The sequence below is a fragment of the Seriola dumerili genome, unplaced genomic scaffold, assembly GCF_002260705.1.
Source record: "Seriola dumerili isolate Sdu_G_001 unplaced genomic scaffold, Sdu_1.0 BDQW01000242.1, whole genome shotgun sequence".
NCBI classification, from domain to species: domain Eukaryota; kingdom Metazoa; phylum Chordata; class Actinopteri; order Carangiformes; family Carangidae; genus Seriola; species Seriola dumerili.
In genome coordinates, this window is record NW_019174497.1 from 4,924,896 (window position 1) to 4,952,369 (window position 27,474).

Below are 27,474 nucleotides of genomic sequence, written 5' to 3' on the forward strand. Positions count from 1 at the left end.
TCTGAGTATGTACTGGAAGCCAATGAGCTCTGTGACAGCATTGTTACTGAGACGCAAAGACCACCTCAGGTAAGCTCAGGTTCTCTTCGAGTTTGTGTTTAAGGACTGCTGGCTGGCAGATTGTGAATCTGAACCACAAATAAAGCCATTACAGTGATTGTCAAGTACTGATAGCTTTCCTTGAACATCTGCATCTATATTTTTATTTTTAAAAGACATCAATCATTTTATTTAGGTGAAACAGCACTGCCGGCGTTTTCCTTGATCTTCAGCATAGACATGAAGAGTCACCCATAGGTTTCTGAAAAGCGGTTTTGAAGCCCAGAGTAGGCTGCTCCACCATCGCCATCTGACTCCACCTTACTCCCGGCTAGTCCAAAAATCAGTGAAGAGGTGGGGCGTGTTTGGAGCCGAGAATTTGGTGCACACTAGTCTAAGAACTGTGGCAAAAAATATGCTCCTGTTAGCACAGCCGGGCATCTCGAAAGCTAACCCAAGGCTAATTCATTTCCTGGCTAATCAACTAGTTAACAAGAGAACATATAATATAACATATAAATAAAATAACACAAGAATTTCACTCACCTCAAAAAACAGGAGCACAGAAAGCCTCACATTCTGTTGGTCAACCCTAACCAACAAGTCACGTCCAGTGACTTGAATTAGCTGAGGTGACGCCTATAGCAGACAGTTAGTAGACAACTTTGACACCGCCCAGCCATGCCCTCAATTATGCATTATGAGACCATAAGTTTTTTTCTTATCAGGTTGTAAACATGTTTATTTCAGCTGTAAATGTGGGCACTTTAACAAGGGAGTCAACAGGCATATGATACTACCTGACACATGGCTGATATGTTTAAATGATAGAACCACTTTAAGGCCATACATGTTCAAGTCTTCACATGCCTTCACACCTCCCAAAGGTTATTTTACCATTTTTCTGTTGTCATGTATTCTTGTCCTCAATGCTAAATAAAATGTCTGACATAAGATATGCACAGTCAAGACAGAAAATATCTTTTCTTTAAAGTCTATCTCAGATTGGAAAACAAGATGACAGGCAAATGTATTTGTATAGCACATGATCATACACGGAGGTCATTCAATGTGCCTAACAACCCCCATCTGTGTCAAATGTCAGCCCAACAAACTCACATTTGGTAAACTTTTGGCTGCAGAGCGAAATTAGCGTCAAGAGCAAGTATACAGCTGCAGAATCTTTCAAAAACCCTGAACACAGATGCTACCTCAGAGAGGAATTGTAACATAAACCATGTGTCTGGAGCTGGAGCTCTGGTGATATGAGGAGGAGGAAACCGACCTCCAATTTTATGGTATGTTTGTCTTCTTTTTACTCCACAATTTATTCTTATCTGTGTTAGCTGGAGCATAAATGTTTGTCACTGTCTTTGTCTGTTTATAACAGACAAAATGGAGGCGGGATGTGTGTGTGTATGTATGTGTGTGTATGTGTGCGTGTATGTGTTTGTGTGGTGGATGAAATGTGATCCCAGTAAGCAGCAACACCCCCTCTCTCCTGGGCCATTATAACTCTCCTCGCTCGCACTCCCCCTTCCTCCCCCACCCATCCCTCTCTCAAAGTTTGGGCACCTGCCAGGTCCCACAGTCATTATCCTAATGAGCACTGACAGCCTAAAGTCAGTCTGGCTACAACACCAGCACACACACACACACACACACACACACACACACACACACACACACACACACACACACACACACACACACACACACACACACACACACACACACACACACACAAACATACACACACATATTCAGAGTCTATCTACTCGTGTACACTGATATCTGAGTTTACTGTCTGTCTTATCAACTTTATCATTGTGTAGATGTGACTCACTGACTGAATCATACGCTGATTAGATCTATGTTTTCATTCACATAGATAATGATCTCTACTGGTCCTTCACACCACATTTGGAGAGTAAAGTTTTCTCCACATTGTTTATCACCGAGAGTTGAAGACAGGAAACTTATAAAAGACCATGAGCTGCTCACAAGTGCCTGTGGCCTCAGCTGTACGGACAATGCTGAGGATATTCTATATTATTCTTATTGACCATAAATCCCATTAAAATCAACAATGAATTGATCCTACTAACACATGTATCCAAAGCCTGAGGAAATTCGTCCGTTGAGCTGTATGACATGTTCCTCCATTACAATGAACAAGTGCGCTGTAGTTTATACTGACTCATGCTGACTCACATACACCACACTGCTGCAGTGAAAACTCACTGGAACACCAAATGTGTATTAATCATCAGCTGAAAATAACCCCAACATGTTAACCATCAAGTGCAGTTTGCTAAAACCTCAGCGCCCAACTGTTTGAGGAAATTAAAAACAGGCCACAACTGTATAGCTTCATTTTGAAAAAAAAAAAAAAGCTCAGTAAAGATTTGTACCTTTAGTAGGAACAAATAGGTCTGAAAGCCACAGACAGTTCAGGGAAGTCAGAATGTACTGAGAGATGGACTAATGCAGTGCTTGTTTTGGTCTTTTAATAGGATGGTTGATGGGTTGATCATCTCTTGTTCAAATCCTCACTCAAATTTCTAACCCACGTCTCAAATAAACAAATCAATCTCGCACAACACATTTTACACTTGGATAATAATTGGAGGAAACCAGTGACAACAATCTCATATCCAGCCATGTTTGTTTCACATGGGAAATTTCATGAGTGAAACACCTGCCAGCCTGAGGAGAAGCAACGTGACCTGATGAGACGGTGCACTTCCTGGCACGACACCGCCCGTCTGGCAGGAGCACACACACAGGAAACAGGTTCTTGAAGTGGCTGGTGAATGTGTGCGTGGACAGGCTACACCCATAGGAGTGTGCCACCACGGCAACTGTCTCCGTGGGAACAATACCACCTGTCGCTCAGGGCTACCAGACAATGGAGGCCAGATGGGGAGCAAAGGGTGGAGGACGGAACCAAATGCCGACCTAAGCAGGGGCATCAAATCAAATTCTTTAGGTATTCCTGATGCCAAGAGCCTATGGTTTTATTGTTGATCACTGTTTGTATGGGTAATACAGTACATGGCCATCTGTCTTTCTTTTTTTTTAACCTCTTTTTTTCTCTACGTCTTTGTTTCTCTGCCTCTCTTGCTCTTTGATACACATACATAGGCAAGATGAAGTGATCAAAGGATATAGTCTTGAAAATACATTTTTATGGCAATGTCTTTGGCGCAAAGCCACTTTTGTGTTCCTGGGTGCCATCTTGAGAGTTGCAGGATTTTCTACTGTTGGTCATGATTAAAACATTAATTAACTTCAGAGCTATATGAAAATCTAAAAGTAAAACTGAAAAGAGGGAACTTGTGTATCATGTCTATGTATGAGTATTATTTTGTCCAACAGTAAAGGTGTTCCTTTACATTTTGACTACGGTTGTTGGCAGTTCTCAAAATACAAATACAGACTTGAAAACAAAGACAACAATGCTAATGCAAGATAAATAGATATAGATAGGCCTACATAAACATGTTATTTGCAATTAAAGGGAGAAAATATTGTGGTATATACTTGTAACCTATTATGTATCATAAGCTATGAATGTGGCCAGTGTTGACAGCATTTTTTAAAGGATTTTTGAGATGTTACCTAAATGCTATCATTTTTTAATTTATAATTTGTCATTTCAAAAAGAATTAGTAGCATGTTTAAAACTGCAAATGGAAAAAATGTCTTACTGCTCATTCCACATAATATTTTTATAATTTATTTTTTAAAATTTCCTACAGAATATTGACACCAGCTGTGTTGTGGGGCATTTGCAGAATACAGCAGTGTGGTCTGGAAGAGTATTTTAAAACAGAGAGCAGAGAGCATCCTCTGTCTCTAGCTCGAAGTGTAATTATTTGCCATCACTCAAGTCTGCAGTAAAGTTACATGTAGGCTACTGCCAGAATTTCTTAGATAAGTCCAGAAAATAAGTTGAGCAAATGTCACTGTGTCAGTTTGAAACAAGTATAAGCAGAAGTTACCCTTTGGCCTGGGATTCCACCAGTTCAAGGAGGCAACAGGTTCGGTCACGATCCACTTCTTCTTCAGCCAAACTCCTATAAGTCCTCGAAGACATTTCTCATTTCCTCTTTTGTATCTCTCATGTCCTCCTCCCTGTCTGTATCAGTGATCCCCTCCTCTTTCTCAAGTTTCAGGATGTGAAGAAATGTTTGTAGATCAGCAACATAAACTATGATTTACTTTTTAAATATGTAAAACATGTCGTTCCTATGCTATTTAAGTCGTATGTACATTTGTACATTTTGAGGAAATTGCTGCTCGTATATTTCTCAGTATTTCCAAATTACAGATCATCCACTTCTCAGAAAGCAACGGCAATGTTAACTCACCAGCATTATGTTCAGTTGACACAGAAGCTGTGGAAGCAGTTGCTAGGAGCAGTTAACATCAAGTTTTTTTTTAATGTAATTTGATGATGCAAAAATTAGGACAATAGACCTTTTTTACAACAGACATTTTGAGTTTCTCTGTAATCCTTGCTAGAGAGCCAACATGCAAAATAGCAGGACCCTGGAACCAGCCACCAACCATCTGAATGGGATGTACTTGTTATCAGTACTAATTTCTGTGTTTTTCCTGTCATAATTTTTGCATCAGAGACACCTTTCTCAGCTTATGGAGATAAATCAAATAAACAAAAATGTGTTAAGAATCAGATCCAGTCTATCACGCAAGAACAAGGATGTTTGTTTTTTGTTTTTTTGCCTCTTTCCAAAGAAGACCGAACATTTTTGGTCATCGGGTACTTAGCTCCCATTGAAATAAACAATTTATGAGACTATTAATTCTCTTATCATAGCAAGGGCTAATAGTCGTCTTGAAGCACGCCTTCTTTCCAGTAATTGACCAGGCACGACTGCCCGGTTCCCATAACTTGTATGATTACCCCATGAAAAGAAATAGTATACACAAGAGAGCAGACGTTTTTGTTCTCCCCATTTTCTTTTTTCTTTCTCTTATAAACGTCTGTGCATTCAAGTATAAATCTAAGCTATCCCTGTCACACATGCCATGCTGCCATTAAGAAGTATAGGAGTGAAGGGTGAATAGAACAGGAGAATGTGGGAACTGGAGGTTTTCTGCCCTGTCAGGGTCGCCATCTGCTCTTTATCCATGCTGGCACCAAGCCCTGGTCCAGCCCTTGGCACCTACACACACACACACACACACACACGCTCACACTGCATGTGTAATATAATTGTAACTTTGCTAAGAAAAGCAAGGAATGCCATGTGCAATGCACTGCAGACAAACAAATTAAGAAGCAAACAATGCATTTCAACAACGAATCTGTGATTACGCTCATTTGAATGTGTAGGATGTGATCCAAGTGAGTGGGTTTGCATATTTAGACTTTCCTACAGAGTTTCTGGCTCTCATTTGAAATGAGTCAGTGAATGGAAGAACAAGAGTAAGTGTTTATTTGTGGATGTTCTTGTGTGTGTGTGTGTGTGTGTGTTCGTGGGAGGGGGGGTGCTTGAGTTTGTATGTGTGTGCAACTATGCATTTGTACACAAGGAAAAACAAAGAATATGTCTTGGCATTTGAGTGGCAAGACAAGGGGGCCTTAAGTATTTTGTGTGTGTACTTCAGTGTGAATGCAAACCCAAAGTGATTGGCTTTTGTTTTTCGAAGGAGTGGGTGGGGAAGGTGCATGAGAAGCGCGTTTTCTCTCCTTTTGGTTTACTTGGCGCAGTTGGGGTGTTGGTGCATGATGTGTGTGTGTGTGTGTGTGTGTAGATCGTGATGATGTTGGTTCCCAAAACAAAACCAGCAGCTGTTTTTACAGGCTCACACACAAACCCATTCATCTGTTGTCATCTTGGACCCCCCCTTTCCTCCTTTAGCCACGTCTATACACTTTCAAACAAACAAAAGGGAAAGGATATTTAAATATCATTTCTCTACACTATAATTTCAATGGCTTTAGAGATGCGCGTTGTGGCTAAAAAGTCCTTTCCAATGAATTTTACTGTACAAAAGCGAGATTAACAGAGAAGAGAAAAGACTGATCGCTCACGAGCACCATGGTGGTAGCCGGAGTTGGCTCAGCAAGTAATGAGGCACAGCTCGCCGAGGTTTGCAGCTGGTGCCACATCTGTGACCAATCAGATTATTTGGCTAAATCTTCCTGTTGTGTAATGGCATTTGAAAACATCACTCATCAGAAATCACAAACACATATGTATCATTAATTTAAAAGGCATGAGGAATTCAGCTGAGATTTATTTAGCATGCTGTATACAGCCAAAAAACTAAAACTAAAAGAAAAGTACCTGCTGATTTATTCCTATGCAGCTGTCCTCTAGGTATATAGGTACATAGTGTCAGATTGTAGCTTTTGCTTTCAGTTAGATTGCATATTTATAATTATATATAGGTCAGTGCAGAACAAACGTGTTGCTACACTAAGTTCTGTGTGAAGTTCTGGTCTTTTCGTTTCAGGCGATGTCCTAACAAGCCATTCACACACACACACACACACACACACACTCAAGAGCTGGAACAGCACTGGGCTGCTTTGTTTTGTAAATGGGACCTGGCGTTTCAGCCCAGCATCACACTCTGAGCTACAGAGATTTAAAAGGCGCCCAGTGGCACGACAGGGCAAAGCTGAGAAAGACTCCACTTGACAGAAAAGCCCTCTAATGCAATGCAAGTGAACAGTGGTTGAGTGGAGATTGCATCACATCAGTCTTTTCTGTTCAGGTGTCATCGCTGTATTAAAACCATTTTCAGTAATGTGTTGTGAAACGTTAAAAAGAAAGACAGCAATTGAAGCTTTCTTGCAAAAGGAAATGAACAACTTCCTCATGCGAGGGCAGAGTCTATGTCAGAAAACCAGTCGGAGCAGAGTATCTAAATGATGTGCTTGACACAACAGACCCACAGAGCTACATGAGCTTCATGAGAGGCCAGAGACTGCCTCTCGTGAAGCACTCAGACTCAGTACATGAGTGCAGCATTAGTCATTGTAGTCAAGATCTCTGTCCCCTCTGAAACGCATGAACAATATCTCAACAGCTGAATCTCTTCTTCATCAGCCTCTTCTCAGCTGACAAACCTCAAGATGGCTGTATAACAACCAACACACAACATGATTACTCTGCTGAGTCTCAGATGGTTAGACCTCTGTTCTGTCCCCTCCTGCTCTCTGTGACCACTCATACTGTGTTTTAATACAGCTGAATTGACAATTTAAATTGTTCCTATTTACATATTTCTCTGTGTCTGATTTAAAGTTGTGCCACAGAGGATGAGGAAATAGAGACAAAGATGCATTTTTACATCTAAACAGCTTAATATAGGTAATTGGTTAAGACAGATAATCTGATAATGCGCTTAAGTGTAAAGATCTTGAGCAGTTTTCATGCAGTATGTAATCAGATTCCCTCCCAAAACATCTCTACCTCTAATGCAAAAAAGCAGAACAAGTTGTGAAGAGCTTATTGACAGTGATTAATCTAAAATAACTTAACTAACTTAACATTCTTTTCTTCATCCTTCTCCGTGTTGTCATAAACAAAACAAACTTTAAATGTATCATTCTTCTCCATCTAAAATCCTGCTGTTTAATTTGATTTATGCTTCATAGTTTTCTTAACTTGACAAACATAACCAGTGCTTTGATTTATATGGAGTTTAGCGTGGAAATCATATTTGAGCCAAAAGTGTGTGTGGAAACATCCGATGACTGCAGTGCATTTAAAATGCACTGATTGACCCCCAAAGTGACCCCTGTAGGAAGTGAACCAATCACAAATACTGAAAACAAACTAACTAACAACAAACAAAAAAACTAACTAATAAAAAACAAAACAAAAACAGTCTCATCAGGGTTGTCTTCGGGCACTGAATGACCAATCACACTGCACGTCACCACTGTTGTGTGTGACTGAATGTGTGTGTTTATGTGTGTTTCTGTGTGTACACATACATATATATGTTTATGGCTTAGAAGTCAATCCCTCCAAACAAGGCCGTCATTAACCCTTGTAGCTCTCCAAAAGACCACCCAGATGTTTAGCTCTCTCTCTCTCTCTCTCTCTCTCTGATTGTGTGTGTGTGTGTGTGTGTGTGTGTGTGGCCTGCAGACTGGCATTGTGTTGTGTGTTATCTACCCACTCCAGTCTGTTCATTTATGCTGCTGAGACAACAATCCCCTCTGGGATTGGAAAACAGAGGTGTATTACATCACCATGGCAACGTGCAGCACTTGAAATAGGAGGAACAAAGTTGGCTAAATAAATTTCATCAGGACAAAATGAGGTTAAAATCAATACGAAACTGGGGTACAGCAGTGTCAACCACCCCACACTCTTTTGTTTGATTTAATGTCTGTGCTCTGATGTGACCCTCCTTTGCTCCATTTTCCCCCCAATGACCCACCAGAGTGACACTAGAGGGGCCCATATGCCCTCTGGTTGGCACAAGGACCCCTTAAATTTGCTCAAATGCCCCTATAGGATTCAGCAGGAGAAAAATAAACAAATGTATATATAATAACATAAAATTGAGTCTAAACAAGATATAGTTGTAAAATCCTCAAAGATCGAATCAACAAATAATCGTTGGTTTATATGAAATTATACAAAGAATTTGAACTCTGAACTCAAATGACTCTCAACTGCTATTAAACACACAATAAAAGTCAGTTTTACACGAGTAAAATATTCTGTGATTCTGCGTATTAATCAGAATTGCAAATGTCATCACACTTAGAGTCACATGAGAGGCTGTGACTGCTCAAACATGATGTTTGAAAGGAAAACCTTTGACAAAATCTGTATCACTTAAGTACTTGAAAAAAGATTATTCTTGCTCAATTTACTGACAACAGAGATAAGACTTTTCACAACTGGTTCGTTTCAGCCGTGTGCTGATGACAGCTGTGTTTGTGTCTCAGAGCTGTAGCACCTTGAGAGGAAGTCCTTACCTGGGATTCATAGTAGCCTTTAGATTCATTATTCATTATTTCATTATTCAATCACACCTGCAACATTTTAAGAGACATTAAAGCAAGATCTAAGCCGCTCTGAATCTGAAGAGCACCTTCATAGTGAGTGTGAGGAATTATTTCCCGTTCACTCTCCCACCCTTCACCTTGATTTTGTGCTTTAACATGACAGTCCGGCAGTAACCAGAGCACTACGAGACTCCCGCAGCTGCTGAAACATACAAAGAGTCCCTTCTTTGTAACTCTATATTCAACACACTGGTCCTCTGCACGGGATATGTTCAAAGATGGGAGGAGAGAGAGCATTACATGGGAGTTTCAAAAGGCAACCTTGGCTGCAAGACCTCAAACGCACTCACACACATACAGCCCTCACACACCTGTGCAAACTCTCCATCTGACTTCCTTTCCCCAAGTCACACACACACACACACAGTTTTCCTGTGGGCTCATACACTGCCCAGTCTGTTCTCCAGGGCGTTGGCTGCTGGGCACTTGGTCAATGTGTACACAAGTGTAATGCTTTAGCGCTCTGGGACTGGCATGCAGACAACACACACACGCACGCACATGCATACACACACACACACACACACACACACACACACACACACACACTAATATTACATGCAGATACACATACATTAAAATCAGAAGGTTTAAGGATGGTGACATATTTTTTGGATTGATAGCTGAAATAGTAATGGAATGAGCATGAGGTTAAAAGAGCTGATGTTTCTGCCCATTGAAACATAGTGTGATTTCCTAAAAACTATGTTCATACACAACAACTTTCCCAAAAGCAAATACATATTGCGAAAGACATAATGCCACCCAGATTAAACTTTTATATTACTATAAACACATGTGGAACAGAAATCTTTATATAGAATGTATCTGCAGACCATATTTGTGGTTAAATATTAAACAGGTTAATGCTGATTGAAGCGAGAAACAAGAAACATTGACATTGACATTTTCAATATTCAACCAAAATGCAACAGTGTTTTAGTCGGCTAAACCCAACAACACATGGGATACAGCAAGTCCTGCACAATCATCCATACTGGACTCTTCCCTATGGTGTCTGTGAAGTGTACTGGCCCGCCCGCAAAAGAAAGTGGCACAGCAGAAATTATCCATGCATTAATATACATATTACATACATGTGTGTTGCTGGAAGTTCGTGAACTATTGTAGCTGCTGAGCAAGGTGCCAACACAATAGCCAGCTGTGAACGTGCTAGCACCAGTCAGTCATAATAGTCCTGCAGTTAGTAAACTAGTTATCTTGGTCACTAACAGGACAAAATATTAACACAGTTTATAGAGTCATACTGATACCACTGAGTCTTGTTTTATAACACTCAAACAATTGTAGCTGGTGTGTCACAGTGAATAAGTTATGGCAACTTCTTTTGTGTTAAACTCTTTGACTTACCATTCCCTCAAAGTTCAGCATTGTCATGATTCTTTTCTATTGATCAGCTGTGTGAAATCTCTTGTAAAAGTTCACCAAAGTTGAACTTGATGCAAAAGATTTGCGTGGATTTACATAACCCCAGTGAGCAAATCCATGTGATCACAGTGATTACACTGAAATGAACTGATTTTAAATAGTGGTGTGACCGAGGCCTGACACTTCCTGGATTGGTTAATAAAAACAAAAATACATTGCAAGTTGCATTTCCTCCAAAACATGTTTGGCAAAACACATCGACACTATAAAAAAACTTATTTTGAAGGAGACATCACACACTTCATTACTTTTTGCCTTCAAGTTAAACACATGTTGAGGTCAGATGAACGACTTCCCCAGTCAAGACAATAACACACTATTAGGCCATAAAAATATCATAGACGCCGAGTGTGTATGTTTGGGATCACTTTCTTGGATTTGTATAAAACAGGCTATGAGTCTTACCCAACATGTAAACGGCCACAAAATATCCTCAAAGCTGAAATTTGGCACTTTACTCTTTCATTTCAGATCCCATGTGCTGGAGCACAGAGACAAAACAATGACAAACTCACAATTAACCCATTCAAAGTCCTGTTAGATACACAGTGCTGTATCCACACAGCTGGGAAGTGAAGGAAAGAGCTGGGTGATCTTGAACACACACACACACACACACCTCCACTGTTTACACACCACTAAGCAAATGTCTGAAGAACGACGAAGCCGTGAAAAACTAAACTAAAACCCTTGTGTTACGGTCGACATCTCACTCAACATCGACCCAACATCAGTCCACACCACACAGGTGACATGACACACCATCTGCAAACACACCACGCACAAGCAACACACACACACACACACACACACACACACACACACACGTTCAAGGAAAAGCAACATCTTTGGCTTTTATTAATTTACATTCAGCTGCTTTATTTCAACATTGTTCCCTGTGGTTGACAAATTCACAAGAGTTGCTTTAAGAAATATTTCAGTAATTGACTATTAAGCACTCATTTGTGGCTGAGAAGTTTTTCCTACCTCTTAAACTAAATAAATCAAATAAAAACTCAATGAATCATCTAAAACCTGCATAGCTGCACAGCTTGAAAACGTGGCTGTTTTTCTGTCTAACAGAACAGAAACAGTAAACTGTATCTAATAGACTTGTTCACCCAAATCCCCCTCAGGCACTAGTGTGTATTCAGTGTAGTGTACAGACTGAACAGCTCTTTGCCAAGTATGAACTACAGTGTACTGTAACATGCAGTAGATGGCTGACACAAGCAACACACCAAGATAAATTCATTTCTGGGCGATGTTATTTTGCTAATAAATTTGACTGTGCTTAATATTTTAGTATGGTCTAGACCTGCTCTATTTGAAAAGTGCCTTGAGATAACTTCTGTTGTGATTTGGTGCTATATAAATAAAATTTGACTTGACTTGTGTTGCTTTAAGCTTCCATAGAAAATTATTCCCCAAACCCTGGCAAAGGTAACTCACTGAGTCAAAGCTCTAACAAATGTGCCACTGTTCCCTTAGCTAGAACACTACACACAGACCATGAGATATTACCTGACATGTACAGTGTGTTTGACTATACATTATCATCTAGTGGTGAATTCCAACGCGCATACCGTCGGCTACTCCAAGGTCAGGTTACTCCGACCGTTTCTCTGTCCTCCTTATTTCTCCTCAACAAACAGAAAATAACAGGAACTGAGACACTGATAAAAACAAACAAACAAAAGAAACAGACAACCTAAAAATTGAGAACTGATAAAAAAAAAAACAGTTTTTCATCATTTTTTTGGTTTTTACACCTTAATAATTCTTTTTCAACTTCTTTAGTCCAACATTTATTCAGTTTTACTCTTTTTTATTTCTTCTAACATTCTTGACGGTTCTACCCTTCACCGTAACTGAATAATATGCTTTTCCCTGCTAACCCTCTTATGTACCATATTACTTCTTTTACTCCCTTCATTACTCTCTCTCTCTCTCTCTCTCTCTCTCTCTCTCCCTCACCAGTGTTACGACAGACTAAACATGTGATGCACCTCCCGACTGACAGGATGGGAGCGCAGCCAGCCGTTCATGTCTACACCCAACAATACAGTAAATCTACACTTAAAACTTACTCTAACTCTAATAATCAAAATGAAATCTTTAAGTCTAATATCTACAGCTGAGTGACCCAAACTCAACCGAAGATACGCGCTGGTTTATTTGAGTACAACAATCCTCCACATCCATCTTTCAGTATTTACCCTCTCGTCAGCCCTTTACTTCCTACTGACCAAGACAATCTCTCCCTCTGCCCCAGGATCTGACCTTTCCCCTTGGTATCACCTGCCATAAACGCCCAGCGTTTGAACAAGGCATTCTTAGTCGGGGTGAGGCAACAATCTGTGTCAGGAGGCACCAGCGGCCCTCAGGGACGGCTGGAGCCAACCCCCTCTCTGCTTTATGGCGCTCATTCATGTGTCTGATGATTGTGTGTGTGTGTCTATGTGTGACAATGGTGTGTTCATGCATGCGTGTGTGTGTGTGTGTGTGTGTGTATGTGTGTGTGTGTGTGTGGAGGGGATGTGATGGCACTGGAGGCAATGAGTGTGCTGGAATCCAGCTGGCTCCACAGCTAGCTAAGCATCAACTAGTAACGAGTCCCTGAGACAGACAGACAGATAAACACAGACAGACAGACAGACATGATGGCAGATAATAACTAGACAGATTAAAAAGAAACACAAATAGATGGATGCAGCAGAGAGAAAACATGAAAGACAGGCAACTGAAATGTTTCTGATGTGCTTCAAGTCATTTGTTACACTTGCAAAGTGCGCTAAGAAAATTTACACTGGTAAATTAAAGATACTGTAGGGAATTTTGCACTGTAGTATGTAAAACACCATTATCATCACCCTGAAGATTGAACCTGTTGGTGTTCAGCATGGACTTTCTACCCTCGTGAAGCCAGAGAAGCAAAAGCACAGACTCCACCTGAAACAGCAATGTTTACATTATCTGTCCAGAGACAAGTTCAGCAATGGATCTTTAGCTTCTTTGGTTAACATTCAGCAGAAGACTTCGTTCTTTAAGGTTGTTTGTTTTGGAGCCAGACTTAATATAATGTTTTTTATGTATATTATACTATACAGTTGTGTTAAAGAATAGCTGACTGTAACAAATACAACTCGAAAGTTAATTGTGCTGGGTTGAAATGTGTGATTTACAAGTGCTAATTCATTTCAGTCAATTTCTTCTTCTTTAAACCTCTGCAACCAGAGAAATCACCACTTTAAAAACACATCCTCTTCATTACATTTTCACTCCTCTCACATCTTCTATTGATCACTAAGTTCAAAGCATCATCCAAACAACTTCACACTCAACACTGTACTTCCAGGTCACTTTATTACCGCTGGAGTGGGCTGCTCTGCTTCACTCTGATAGTTTCACTTTGACGGCGTAAAACCCTTTTTCTTAAAACATGTGCGCGCTGTAAACTGCCATCGTAGTGAGAGTTCTGCCTTGTTCCTCGCGTCAAGTATCATGTTGAAAATCGATGTTTGATGCTCGCTCGAGAACCGCTTATCCTTAACATAACTTAACAGTCAGCATCGGCACCTTCTTGGATCCTCGGCAATGCAAACTTGTCGAGAAAATCGAAATACAGGAACAGACAGACAGAGGTACCTCCATTTATAGTCAGATTGTCATTGAGTAAAATTACTTTAAATGTCAAATGATCCTGCCCACTCAGTGTATGGCACTTTCAATCACTGCCATGACTCAGTTCCCGGAGTTAAAGTTTGTTTTGAGGAAAGGGATGAAAGCTGTGTGGTCGGTTGGAGAAGGAACTGCACAAACATGTGCAATAAGTGTGATCAGGTTAAGGCTTTCCCTGTTTCAGTACATAGCTCCTATACTGTATATAAATACTGGACTTCCACTGTAATGTAACGAATGAGACAGCTTTTTGTTAAGGAAGCTCTTTCATTTAGAGTTAATGGTGGAGGAGGCTACTTAAAACTGTTACCATCAATAAAACCAGTATTATCTTTTTACAAGGAGGAGGTGTTAATATAATTAGTGGGAAAAGTTTTAGATGCCTCCACACACCCACGCCCTGTGCTCTCTGATGGGAAGGAAGAGTTGCTGTAAATTTGTTACACACTCAGCAGGGGACATCTGTTGGAGTGATGAGTGGGGGAGGTGTGGGTCAGTCGTCAGTCCACAGGAAACCAGCCCGGAGCTCCAGAGCAGGACAGAGAACATCACGATTATGGTGTCAATAGACTTCTGTGTGTGCGTGTGTGTGTGTGTGTGTGTGTGTGTGTGTGTGTGTGTGTGTGTGTGAAAGTGAGAGAGTTCCTTTACATTGGAGTCACAGAGTCATTCTGTAGGTGAGTGTATATCAAGAATGTAAATAGATTAGCGTCTCTGCTGGTTCATTTCAGCTGCCAATGACATTTTCATTCCATTTTTTGTGCTTATACTTAAACTGAAGTGCAACTCACACACGAGCAGCATTGCATCAATGGACCCCTGTAACATACATTAAACTGACAGTACCAGCAGTGAGGTTATAGTAGCCTGAATGTGTTGCCCTGGAGCCAATGTGGTAAAGTTACTGCGTCATGACAACAGCATATCCTGGCAACACAATAAAGATGTCAGCAGTGTGTGTAGCTGCCCTTGATACTTCAACGCTTAAGCTTTCGGCGTTTCAACTTCAGCTTCCTTCACTGCTTACAGTTCTGTTTATTTTAAAGGCTACTTAGTTTATTGTATTCCTCTATCCTTGATTTCAAAGTAGTTGCAAAGCAAAAATGATTATTACCACATTTTCAGAGCCATTTTCATGCATAATGTAAAATTGTAATTTGCCAATATCTGACTGTCCACATTCAGCCCAAGCATGTTGAGTGTCTGAACACACACATTCATACAGCCAATGTAGTTTAAACATATAGATATCATCTGTTCATCAGTAGTACATCCGGCCCTTAACCCTGCAAGTCTTCCTGCATTTCCTGCTATTGCAGCTCCTCCCGAACCCACAGGTTTTCTAACTATGAATTTCAATCAAACAACATATTCTTTATTGCATTCTTTAGTTTATGTGTATTTCTGTAGAGACAGATGCACAGCACTGAACAGACCAATGCTGCATACCTCGGCATGGCTAGCTCAGGCAAATCATCCGCAGTTGTTCTTACGTGGGCATTACGTGATTCGTACACAGAGAATTCAAGCAATCATCGAACAAAGGAAAGAATGGAAGAGCAACTGACATGAGATGTAAGAAAATATCAAACACATGAACATACATGGATACAGCGTCGTATCGCGTGTTGAGAGACAGTTCAGATTTGTTTTGTTAACCTTCGCTGGCTTCGTCTTACCTTTAGGGGACACTGGATATGTATTGAGGATTGGTTTACATTTAGTAGCAGATGGTTTGCACAGACTAGGGAAGATGCCTTTAAACATGTAACCTTATACCTAACCTTGACTTATCACCACTTATCAGTTTTAAATGGTCACACATTGTTGTCCTAGCACGGTGGATCTCTTCATTTCAGAGACACAACCTGATTCCGGCCAGGTGCGTCGGGTTTGAAGTCTGACAGGCAGATTGTTCCGGTTTAACGACTATGACTTGAAAGCTCTTACTATTGTCTGATACCAACGTCTTGTTAGGATGTGTTCATCTTCACAATTCATTGTTTCTGTTGTGTGTAATCCTAGAACACCGCTTTTCTTCTCAGATGAGTCTGATCTTAATGTTCTTGTAATAGCTACTTTAACTGACTACCTGTTGAAAGGATTACTTGTAATCTGTTACTCCTCAACTCACATTAGATGTTTTTCCCAGTATTCCTGTATGGGTGTTTCTGAGCACAGTGATTGAATGCAGCACAGAAACTGGGGCTATTTGTAAGTTTTCTCTGCCGCTGCACGTGGTTTCTTGTCAGGAGTGTGTGGTGGTGATTGGCCATCGTTGCATTTCCAATACAAGAGGTTATAATACGCCCTTGAATCGTTCCTGAAAGCCAAATCACTCACTAACAAAATACCATCCTGCTTTCGTACTGCAGTTTTTCTTCAGACATCCACAACCAAATATACCATTTCAGCAGTCATGTCTTTGTCTCTGCTCAGGTTTCACACAACAGGTTGTCTATTTGAAAATTTTACACTTACTGATACACAAAGAAAGTAAAACCTTTAGCTTGCTCAGATCAACACCAATTTACATGTTAAATCACTTTATATTAACAAACAGCTGATAAAAATAGAAAGTTCACAATTTAAAGTGGCTCATTTACTTTATCACCAAATTACAGAACAGAAAACTGTGGTATATCTCTCTTGAACAGTTTAATTAAAATAAGTAAGTCACTGTAATTTCAGATGCCTGGACAATAAAAAAGAATTTGAGCAAAATCCACTGGTAGTCCAGGCATACAGGGAAAAGTTTGGCCACTCCACATCTGCACAGACAGTAGTGCCTGCAATGCTTTTTTTTCTGTCTCACAGTCCTCCCAACCCCCACTGACTTCCTTCTTTCTTCATGCATGTGTGTGTATTCTCCCTCCACAGCACAAAGCTGCCATTGGTTGGCCAGATTTGTTGGAGGGAAAAAAAAGAAAAAAGGAGCGAGTAGCAGGGAGAGTGAAGCAGGGAGATAGTGCTGACTCAGGCACTCGGCCCATTGTTCTCGTCGTCTCGTAACCCTACACCTCCCTGCTTCCAGCCAGACAGCCCATTGGCCAGCCGCAAGTGCTGGAGCCAGGGGGACTGCGGTGTTAAACAGCACCAAAAAAAAATCTTATCTCTTCCTCCATTAGTTCCACAATGAGAGAATTCAACAGCCAAAATCACAATGGACACAGGGCCATTCAGGTTGCAATATCTCCGCTGCATCTTGACGAATTAGAGACAGGTATTTTGGTGATAATCAGGCTATTTTATGTAAGGCCTTCTACCTGTTTTCTGTGTGCTGCTTTGACAGAAAATATACATTTTGTAACCAGGGCTTTCTGCAAGTTTATGTGTCAGCTGTTGGTTTTAGAGCCTAATGAGACCTTGACAATGAAATTTTGTAGTTTACACCAGTGTTTGCCAAACTGTTTGGCTGTGACTCTTTAAAATAAACCAAGGTCTAACTGCATTCCTTTATCACCAGTTAAATCATTGTTTTTTTTACTTTTCTTTTTCCTTTCAACACCTTTGGATAAATATGTTTTTTCTGCTTTCCCATCTTATTACTTATTTTTTGACCCACCAGTTTTATTTTATGACTAAGGTTACGTCCACACTAATACGTTTTGGACATGAGTGTGCCAGTGTAAACAAGAAGCAGATTGTGTACTGTGCAGTTGGTTGTGGATACCCTTTTTACACCAACATTAGCACGTAAAAGTGGGTTTTTTAAACGCGGGTAAACCCACTCGACTCCTTTTACACTGCCAGCCCGAAATTCGCTTTCGGTTCGGACTGAGGACACACACAACTGCAGGGAGCAATATCATCACATGCAGTTACAGAGCACACAAAACACACACACACACACACACACACACACACAGATGCAGGAGAGAAAGTGTAGGCTGTTAGTCACTGTGCAGACCGGTATAATGGGTCTGTTGCATCTCTTCCCTGCGTTGGTGCGCTCTTGTAAGTGTCAGTCTGTGATTATGTGTTTATTTCGGTCACTCTTTTTATGTTCACAAGTGTTCTTTATGTTTTTATGTTCTTTTTTTGCTTAAAATAGTCACGTGTGAGGAGTGTGATAATCAGGGAAGGATAGGCTTTGACTAATGAAACCCAATCAGGAAGCAAAAGCGGATGTTCTTGTAGTCTCAGTTTCTGCCCGTCCAGATGGGGCCAGCAGCATTTCCAAAAGTCTCAGTTTTAGGGGCTTGAAAACTCAGAAACTTGAAACTTAAAAACATAACAAATCAAAATTAAGAAGGTCTAAACTAATAGTATAAAACATTTATTTTTGCAGAGCTTTTCTTACAAAAGACTGACCAGGTGCTGGCCAACTTTCTTAGACCTATTCATGTGATTTCTACCCATCGCCTCTGTGCTGACACAGATCGCTGGCTGACTAAAACATACTACATATTGTCACGGTACCACAGGATAAATGATATGCAGGAAAGCTTGCCTTGGGGAGACAGATTACCAGGTGACAAATCAAGGATCGACAGGGGAGGAAAGTGAGAGTTGCAGCAGCACCGGTAATGGGATCCGCAGTTAACTAGGCCATTTAGATTCTCAAGGTGATAAATAGGTTATGACTGCTGCAGGGGGCTGAGTTGAGTTAGCTCAGAGGAGACTGAAAACTTGGTTGTATAACATATTTTATGTAACATGATTTTGTATTGTGTTCAGTGCTGCACTGATTTGTGCATTCAGTGTCAGAGCTCAGACAACTTTCTTCACATCAGGCACAATACAAGTAATATGCAAAAACATTTTTTTTTACTTTTGTGTCTGTTTATGCTTTCTTCATACTATGATTATTTGCTTTTCATTCTTTGAATGCCTGTATCCATGGCTCTAGGTTCTGTTTGATTTACAGTTAGAACAGAAAGTTAGGAAGCTGAAGGTGTAAAGTAAGTTTATAGATCATTTCCTGGAGTAAAAGTGATACAATATAGCAATGCTTCATTACAGCTGCAAATTAGTAGAGAACTAAAATAAAATAAAAGTATACAAGTAATAGAAGGAAAATGTATTTACATTACTTACATTTGGTACATACTTTTGCTCAAAGGGACTTACAATAAGTTCACTCAAACCTCCTTGGGAAGAAGAGCGAGGTGTGATGAAATTGGATCCTATTAAAAGCATCAACATAGAAACTGCTCATCATGCAGAATGGTTTCTTTCAGAGAGGGAAACTGTTGATGCTTCACGATACAAGAAGGTTCGTCATTAAATTAATGTAAAGGAGTAAAAAGCACAAGTTTACTGTGAAAAGGGGTAAAAATATAAAGCTGCACAAAGTGGAAAAAGAAGAAATTGTTCATTACTGTTCTTTCAAATTTTATCTTTTATTTTTCACTTTGCATCATTTTGTTTGATTTCATAACCATGTCATTCAATCCAACAGGAAACCTAGACCAGCTTCATAGATCCCCAGAACAGAATCAGATGAACTTGTGCTCGAGGGCCACACTTACATAACTCCACACAGGACAACCTGAAATAAAGGAAACGGTTGAGTTCCTCTGTTCAGATTCAGTGTCAAACAGGCCTGTGATCGCCTGCAGGGGGGTGGGGGATGGGGGGGTTACAGTTGTTACGCAAGTTTTGTTTTAGTCTTTCAGTTATGGTTGTTTACATTTCTGCAAAAAATATGTTTGTATTGTACAGCCGTTGATCGTAGCACAAGGAAAATGTTTCACCATGTTCATAACAGCTAAATCTTCTACTGCATCCATGATTAATTAACAGGAAGTTCATCATACTCTGACGCAGTGGATCACATTAAACAGTGATTTAGAAGAAACAGCAGAAATGTGAGAGCAGGAATAGTTGAAGATGTAGAAATGTTGGCCTTCAGGCACCGCTGAGCCTGCATGCGTGTTCACACGGCTATATCCACCCTCGTCGGCGTTCTTAACGTTCTTAACAGCGAACGCATCACGTACAGAATCACAGCAGTCCGTTTCTACGTTCTCATAGCTGCAGCATTGTTTGCCTGTGACGCCGAACAATTAGCTGCTTTTCCCATGTGAGACAATTGATTCCCCTAAGCCCACGTTTATTAGATTCCGCCCTGGGTGTATGAATATGTAGGAGGGCTGGCGCTGGGGGCACAATGCCCTGCTCCTGTCCGAGACTGCTCATCGAGCTCGGTCATAGATCGAAAATTCTGCCCACTGCACAAGACAACAAGGCTCATTCAGCTGGCGCGGCAGCCCAGACTCTGTAATTTGTGTATTTGTGTGTACACTTCTCCTGGGAATACTAGGCAGTAGGTGAAGTGTCATTTCATCACGACCAGCATTACTTAAAGCTGCAAAGTTGATGGGTACAGTTCAGCGATGCACAAACTGAGTTTTCCTCAGACCTCAAGCTCAAGATCCACAGTTACAGGGTCGCTGTTTGTTTTTTTTTGGCTCAGTTCAATCACGTGGGACAAATATTGCTGAGACAGCAGAGCCGGGACATGGACGAAGAAGGTATTACATGTATCAGTGCGTCTTTGCATTAATGACAACTTCATTCAGACTCTAACACAAATGGAAATTCAGTTTACACAGCTGAACATTTGACAGTGACAAAAAATATATACATTTGCACTGTAAGACATAGCTGTGCTCCAGAATGAGGTGGTGGGTACAGGATACATCTGATCACTGTCCTGGTGCACGCACACGTGGATGTACAGTAAGAGTGCATGCAAAGGAATTATCAGATTTTCAACAGTTTGAACTCTGTGTGTTGTGGTTATTTTTAACCTCCACCATCCTCCACCCTGTATACTATAGTTAGTCCGCTCATTTGTCTTTACTCCCCTCATTCTTCGTTTCCTCTCCCCCTCCTCTTATTCTGTCCTCTCTCCTCTGGGTTCGGGGTGTACAATCAGCTGTCTGGACCCCTTTTTTCATCCCCGTGTTCCTTCAAAGAGTCAAAGCGGGGGCTCTCTGAGGTATTAAATATCTTTATTAAACTGCTGCTTTGGGGGCTCCCCCCCCCCACCCCCCAGCCCCCTGCCTCTTCCTTTTCTCCTCTGTACATCCCAACTATCCCCACAAACTTGGCCTCTGTCGGCTTCTCTTCAAAGGCTCCCGCCATGCGGCTTCTGCCGGCTACCTGCTGCGCTGCAAGATCATGCACAATAGCCTCCGCTGGTCCCCGCTGCGTTAAACCAGGCAAGCTCCGCCACACTCGGCTGGGCCACATCTGACGGGGGGACTTTGCCCAGGCGGAGTCCAGGATCAGCGAGTTGACTGAGACGGAGGGGGGAGGACAGTGGGGAGAAGGGGGAGTGGATTTCGTTGGCCAGCTGTGTCACGGTTTAGTGAGTGCTATCAAAAGACGAGCTCAGGGGTAACCAACACACACACATACACACACACACACACACACACACACGCACCCTTAGGTAGTTTCACTCATGCACGTCACTGTGCATGTGTGTGAGGGTGTTAGGGATGCGATTCGCTCCTGCGTTATGTGAACTCGAACCCGCACTCTTTGGCAGATGGTTGCTACAAATTTGTCCGCTCACAGGCCGGACACTCCTCTCTCAGAGGGTGACTATACACTCAGAGGCGTTCCTGACCTGCATTATGCTAAATCCTCACACCGTGACTTTACCCGAGTCGTGTCATCTGTCATGATAGTGACATCACAGGAAATCACTCGTTAGCTGCTACAAAATATAACAATCACATAGCTCAGTAGCACAGGAATGTGACAGAGGATGAGCAAAAACAACAGGGAGCTCGAGTGTTCAGCGTGCAGGCTCCTTTAATGTGGGACAACCTGCTCAAGCAGTTAGGCTAAACCTTTGGACTCATACATCATCTCTTTCAAGCTGACATCATTAGTATATAGTATATCAATAATGTAACAATGATTCTTTGGTGTAACACGGAACACCTTTGCTGTGGTTGGACTTACTTTGCATATTGAGAAATGCTGATCAGGTTTGTCAAGTGTCACCTGTCTGATTGACAGGCAGTATATCTGCTGTCATGTTACCTGACCAGTCCATGACACTAAACACCAACTACATGACTGAACGCTCTCAACTGTTCTTGTGTTAGTTAGTTAGCTAAACGTTAAAGTGCCTCGGGGGAATCAGTGTCTCTACCTTCAAAGCCTCAATTTAAACACATTCTGTTTGGTTCGGCTTCCGCTCCGACTGATGCCATGATACGGATGTAAATTGTCCTGCTCTAACAGGTGCAACAAAACTGAGAGGAGAGTCGGCGATATCAATCAGATCAGTCCTGAGAGGAGGCCTAATCAGTCTAATGAGCTTAGAAAGAGAGTACGCACAGATAAAGCTGCTCTTTGACAATCAAGTGTTGTCAAGTCACTGATAAACAGTGGAGGTATGTCACTGCAGGGACACTTGTTGCAGACACTGATCTTCAGCGTGAGCTGCTGCTGTCACACTTGTAAACACGGCTGAATATTCCCTCCTTTTCATTTCATACATGATTGCTTTTGGCTAAAGGAATGAGATGCTGGCCAATTAAGACTATTTTCTCCAGTGCTACACGGTAAAACTTTACTTGATGTAAGGGCGGCATCTGACAAACTTTATCCCAAAGTATGAAAATTGAGTTTTTAATGAAAATAAAACATATATTTATAGTAGCTGTAATTAACTTATTTGGCTGGTGTCAAGTTGTTTATGGTTCAGACAAATAAAAATTTAAATCGTTTTTGCATCACATTTTCTGTATAGTGTCAGTCTGAACCCCATTCACCCAAATGTCCAAACCATGTCAGTGTAGATCTGCAAAAAAAAATTTATCAGTTTTGACAACATGCGAGCCAGTCTCCTCAAATCTCAGTGTGAAATCGAACAACCAGAAATCAGTGCAACTTTCAGCATTTTTTTTTTTCTCCCCTGTTGACCGACTTCTTCCAGTGTGAAGTGGCTGCTTGTAAAACCACACTTTGAAAGTAGCCTCCCCCCACACTGCCAGTTGCAGCGGACTCTTTGTCCATCACAATGCGAGCTAAGGAAACAAAGGCACCATTGCGGGCCCTGAGGTTTTTTGGGAGCCGTCTGTCACTCAAACCCATTGTTGACGTGTGCAGGGCTCAGAAGACAAAGGCACTTTGTGTGAGGAGAGAGCCGGGACACACCCTTCTCCTCCTCTATCTCTACCTCTTATCTGTCTCACTGTCTCTCTTTGATTTTTTTTTTTTATCCAGTTTTAATCTTCTAGACTGATCCTTCAGGTTGGGAAATTCTGAATTGTTTTTTTTTTTTTTATTTCACTCTCTGTCTCTCAGTGTCTGTTTTCAGTAGCATCACAGAAGAACATCAGATGTACAGTAGCACACAGAAGTCAAGTTGGTAACTGTGAACAGTGAAGTTCAGCTCCTCCTCCGTGTGAAGTAGAAGGTGCTGTATTGGTGGTGACGTAGTGTGATGGAGCTTCGGATCAAACAGCTAACATGCTAGCAACCTGGGTCCATGCCAGCAGAATAGATTTCCAAGCTTTTTTTTTTTTCAATTTTCTGTTCACTGGGTCATTTGTCATTTTGTACATCATATATACAATGAAGGTTTTAAAGGAAATAGAAATATAACTCAGTAACAGGGCACTTTGTTTAGAGTTTATTCTAAAGGCATGTTTTTACCATCTACTCCTGTCTCATAACATACCTCTCCTCATTTGTGGATGAATTTACTCCAATAGAAAAGGGTTAAATAAAACTTTACAGAGCGACACAGCTGTAACAGCTTCCTCTGTTTTTAACTATATCCAGTCCTCTGTTCCCTCAAAGTTCAGCAGGTGGGTTACTCCTGGTCAACAGTGCAAACTGAAATCAAAGTTCATCAAAGCTGAACTCAAAGTGAAAGATTTCCATTCTCTCTCTTTGTGTAACACTGACTTTCTTAGTTTTTGTCCTTATTATGTCCACCAAGGAGTCTATCACGCATGTCTGTCTGTTTGTTTGTTTGTTTGATTGTCTGTCAACAGGATTGTGCAAAAGGTACTAAACCAATTTGCACCAAACTTGGTGGAGTGATGAGACATGAGTCCAATCAATTTTGGTGCGGATTCTTTTTTTTAAATCACTTTGTTTGACATTTTCATATTATTTGGCCTCGACAGAGGTGTGCGCTCTATTAGTGTCTTGTCTTTCTTTATCGTTACTTTGCATTTTCTACATCCCTCTGTCCAACACACACATACACACACAAACACACACATACGCACACACAGAAGTGGTAACTTTGGTTTCAACATGCGAGTAGAAGTACAGCGAGGTTTGTATCCAAATATTTTGACAGAAATCTCAAAGCATAAAAGTGAAAAAGAAACAATTTCATCAAATGTCCTTCTATCCTTTCACTAAAGCACTCTTACTTTCACTTGAGATAAGAATGTCAGCTGCACAAAAGAAATGGAAAGTCGGTTATATATCATTGACTGTGTTTATGAACTTATTTGTTGATTAAATCCTGCAACATTTTAAAACATGATTTGACAGCTCAATAGAAAATGATTCATTCTGTGTTTCTAGCTTCAGCGCCTTTGTTTCTCCACCTTCCTGTAACTGGACCAGAAGGTCAGGACTGCCAGAATAAAGTTGGGGTTTGTTCGAAGGCCACAGGCAGTCTGACTGTGTAGGCATCACAGTCCTGCCCTTTGACCCTGATGACATCATACGACTGACTCTCATGCGTCTTTCGTGAACCCGAAGGGGTCAAGATTATTCAGTGGACTTTCAAACAAGCAAAGAGTAAGTGTCGAGGAGCGAGAGGCCTGGACAATTATGTGTGTTTGCTCTGAGAGGCGCTGCTCTCCGTGTGTATGTGTGGTCAGAGTCATTGACATTGTTAGAGCCAGCGAGTGTGTGAGAAAGACAGAAATGTGTGCGTGTATGTGTGTATGCATATTTCCATCTGTCTTGAAACACTGTATTTTCATGGATTCATTTGAAATTAATTCTTATAAACAGGAAAATGAGACATTTGTCTTCCCTCTTCCCTTTTGATGAAAATGACAGTGTTCACTTTGTTCCTGCATGAGGTCATTTATACAACATTTCTGATGGCCCTGGTTCACGTGCAGCTTGCTACTAGAACATGTTATTCAGGACAGATAAAACGAAAAAAAGAGTAACATCGCATCAGTCGGCTATGACATCATTTGATAAGGCGGTTTACTCTGTTTACGACTCACTGTTATTGCCCTTTTTTCTTCCTTCATTCCCGCTCTTTTCTCCTGAACAAGCCTGAACCCACAGGAGTAAAGTGGATAAGAATAATAATGCATGCAACAGCAATGTTTCAGTTTTATTCCTAACCAACATAAAAGAATAAATTGTTAATGTGCGCTACCAGCTAAACAGCAGATAAGTGTAAAGTGACAGCAACAAGAAATACAAGCTATAAGTAGTACTTATTTCCATTAATGGTGTGTTTTAAGTTAAGCATTAAAGGAGTACTGTAACAATGTCGGACCATCTGAAAATGACAGATATGTTCATGTGAAAGGGACATAGTTAGTCTTTAAAAGAAAATGATTTCTGTTTTTTTGTGTGTAGTAATGAAATTAAGATATGTTACTGGCATAAACAGAAACAATATGTCAGCACAATAGTTACGGTATGTGGTCTGGTCTGAATGTGTGGAGATGGCCCTGGGCTGACGTTTGGGTTCCTGGCCTGAATTATCACCCTGGTCCAGTCATGCGCAGGAAGCAGTTTTGAAGAGAACAGACTCAATGCAGCAGTGCCGGAGACCCGTGAACAGAAATGTGTAAAACTGATGGAGTTCCCTTTAAACGTTTTTACACTGTAAACCTAAGGCCTTATGATAATCAGAAAACGTCCAGCACAATTTATGTAAAAATGAAAATGTGACACACAGTGCTCGACAGGACAGCAGATCTTCATCATCTTCGACATCTTCATCTTCATAACATTTACAATAACACAAAGAGAAACACAATAAAATAGGGTGAAGTTAAATTAAAAAGACCAGACACAACCTGTCACACCCAAACCCACTGAATATCTACCTGACAATAAAGCACTGACTGGAATCAGATGAGTTTCTGTTTGCCCTTTACCATGACGTGACATGTTTTGACAAAAAGTTGATATGTTTTCAAAATGATCAGACCCTGTTACAAAGTCTCTGCTTTTGTCTGACGGTGTTTGTGTTGCATAAATGATACATATGTGTTACGTATACGACTCCAGACCTGGAAACATGAACCTGCTGCTGTTGTTTTTGGTTGTTGTTGAACATGAGACCATATGAAGTCAAACAAACGCGGATGTAAAGTACACCGAATAAATGTTGTAAGTTTCTATTTCCGATGGCTCATCGATGGCTCTTCCCAGAAGTCTCTCCACACCTGCAGTTCACGCCCAGTGGAACGAGTTCACTCAGCAGCCCGGGAGGAAGTTTCACTAGAGGTGCATGTCATCAAATTATTATGAAACTGATTATGCAACTTGTATCTTTTTAACAGCTTGAAAAAAAAATTATGATTACTACTTTTGAACTTTTTTAACCAATAACATTTTGAATGGTTTCCAGCATCCGTTCCTGATTTCCCCACCGTCCTCTCAGCTTCTTACTCTCTTTTCGCTTCAACCCCATGTCGTCTTCGCCCTGCAAGTCTCTAATTTCAGCAGGATCATACTAACTCAGTCACACAAACTATGATTCCCAGCACAGACAGAGAGTGAGACATAACTTCTATCCTGTTACATCTCAGGCTTATTGTATGCAGATCACTTTAAAATGATTTTCATTGAAGAGTTGTTGCTTTCCCCATTATAAACAGATACTGTTCACCACAGTTTACGAGACTCTGGTGTGGCGAGCACAGAAACGAGTTCCTAATTATGATTTTTCTTTGTCATTTTCACCAGTTTTTAAATGTATGTTTGAGAAAAAATTTATTAAAAAAAGAAATGGGGAAAAAAGACATGTTATCTTTTCTGAAACACTCCCTGTCCTACAAATGTCCGTGCACACACACACACACACACACACACACACTTTCTACAAGCCCTATTTCTGGCCAGAGGCACGAGGAGCTCTCAGTGAGTCTCTTGGCCTCTTGAGTCAACAGGGGCAGAAGGTCAGGGGTCAGAAATGATAGAATTAAGCCCAAGGAGAGAAGAGGAGGGTGGGGTGGGGGGTATAGGAGGGGGAGTGCAGCACACCAGTGGGGGTGGAGGAGAAACAAACAGTGGGGGGAGATTTTGGCGGG